The sequence below is a fragment of the Euwallacea similis genome, chromosome 10 (genome assembly GCF_039881205.1).
Source record: "Euwallacea similis isolate ESF13 chromosome 10, ESF131.1, whole genome shotgun sequence".
NCBI classification, from domain to species: domain Eukaryota; kingdom Metazoa; phylum Arthropoda; class Insecta; order Coleoptera; family Curculionidae; genus Euwallacea; species Euwallacea similis.
Window position 1 is genome coordinate 710,414 of NC_089618.1, and position 2,263 is coordinate 712,676.

At 37.0% G+C, this 2,263-nt stretch overlaps 1 non-coding gene across 1 annotated transcript; it reads left to right on the forward strand.

The window, feature by feature from the left end:
* The first annotated feature begins 1,652 nt into the window (after window positions 1-1,652).
* Window positions 1,653-1,724, forward strand: TRNAQ-CUG (transfer RNA glutamine (anticodon CUG)). The gene has a single exon. It is a non-coding gene; the product is annotated as a tRNA-Gln (tRNA).
* Window positions 1,725-2,263: the final 539 nt, after the last annotated feature.

The following is a 2,263-nucleotide window of genomic DNA, read 5'->3' on the forward strand; positions in this document are numbered from 1 at the left end:
TGGATATCTGCAAAAGCCAGCAAAATATTAACATACAAAATTAGCAAAGTGAATATTAACAAATTAATTATATGTATAATACTTGATAACATTAATTGCACTCGCCTTATCAAGACGTTACATATCAATATAATACATACAAACAATCATACATTCAACATTTCCATGTCCAAATATAAGCATATTACTACAGATGGAAGTCAATTTAATAATATAGGAAAGGGGCCCGCGGATCGAACAAAAAACAAATCCGAATCAGTCCTTGTCCTTTTTACAAAGCCACCCCCTAATGCCGCCGATGATCATCCCCGTTTTTCCCTTTCGGGACACACAATGCCACATGACTCACCCCGTGAGAGTCGGGGCGCGTGTGGACTCGCCTCGGGGCAGGCCGCAACGTTCCCACTGAACAACCACCCTGGCCAAAGCTTCGCCAGTGCTGAGAGCTACAGGGGTGTATCGATGCAATATAAAGAGATGCGATGGAGAGAAACAAATGCGGGTATGGAAAACTTCAAATGTCGAATAAATCGCAAAAGTATCGTTCGTTCCTGTAATAGTATTACATATGAAGAGATTTTACGTATCTTGAAAAAAATAATTTTAGATTTAGTTTCATTTCGCTGTTCTTTGATGGCGAAATCGATTTACTGCAAATATGGATTGTGGTTTGATAAGAACGTTGCTGAATACACGCGTCGTGATGTTCAAGCAAAAATTAAATAATATTAGAGTTTGGTTATTTATTTGGTAACCGTTTTTATCGCTGACTAAAACTTTTGACCTTAGGTGAGCGTGACAAAGACAATCTTGACAGTTTATGCATATGTCACTTTTTGAATGTCATATATGACAGCGCTGTTGACATGTTGGATGTCTTATATGAAATTCATCAAGTAATATGCGCATATGATATAAGTTACATTCAACATATAAAAATACATTTTAAATTCATGATCCAATGCTAGTTGACAAATTATCACTTGAAAAACAATTGCTCTACATCTGCGTCTTGCCGTATTCTCAACAACACTCTTCCACCTAATGTTAATTCCATAGCCACAGTGTTATAGAAACCGGCTTCAATAATATCAGAGGGCTTAGAATTTCAGGGGCCATACCCCAATTTGGGCTTTGATTTATCTGGCCTTACAACTATAGAACTGGACCTTCCTCTCTGCATATAAATTAGCCGCACTGGGTAACATAAGTCCCTATAATGTTCGCAAGAAGCTCACCCCTCTACATTTTTAATTCGAATTGAGCTTTAGCAAGGGGTGAAAAGAGCAGTTTTTGGAAAGTGAAGTTAAACTGAAGTGTGTGAAACATGCAACATCAATAATTTCCGTGTGCGCAGGGCAATTTTTAAAAACGGGTAAAAATGAAGTATTCCGGTCGCAAAAATACCAATGGAATTGTCGACCAAAGGGCACCTTGACTTTAAGTAGGTTTGTTTAAATTTGCGCCAATTAAAGCTTACAAAAAATTCCTTCGCAAATAAATTAATAAAAATGTAACGTTTTAGGTTAAAAGCGGCCTATTTAAATTTGACCTTCGATAATTAGAATTATATTTTTAAACTCTTATATACAGCTTCTTTTATTGCTTATTGTTGTAACGTAGTAGTATTCGTAAATCTACTTGCACAAGAAGGTTCCATGGTGTAATGGTTAGCACTCTGGACTCTGAATCCAGCGATCCGAGTTCAAATCTCGGTGGAACCTAAAATTTTGCTAATTAAGGATTAATTTTTACTCTGGAACTATCCCAAAATAGTTAAGGGAAACTGACTAAAACATTTCACTTCCACTAGATAGTCGCAATATTATTTTTTCAATCTCGTTGCTTATGAAGCTGGTGAGCACTGGAAATCTGTAGGCGAAGCACTAGACACATCTTATGTTGTTAATTACTTGAAGTAACTCTGGCACTTCTTGTGGGCGGAGCAATGAGCGTCTCTAGGCAGTTGTTACTTGAATCACCAAAAATTCTGAAACTTTATGGCATTTCTTGCATTCGAGACAGACCAACATTACGGTTCATCTTGTAAATCGAGCAGCTTACATGTCCTAATTGTAGATCCTACTCGAAGTACCAATGGAAAAAAAATACAAACATGGTGCAGATGTGTGGCTCAAGGGTTGAGTCTAGTATAGGCCCACTTATCATATTATTAAGTCTTATAAACTATCATCACCCCTATGATGGAGCACTTATATTAATTTAATGGCCATACTAAAGGTATGTAAATGGCCTGTTTTTG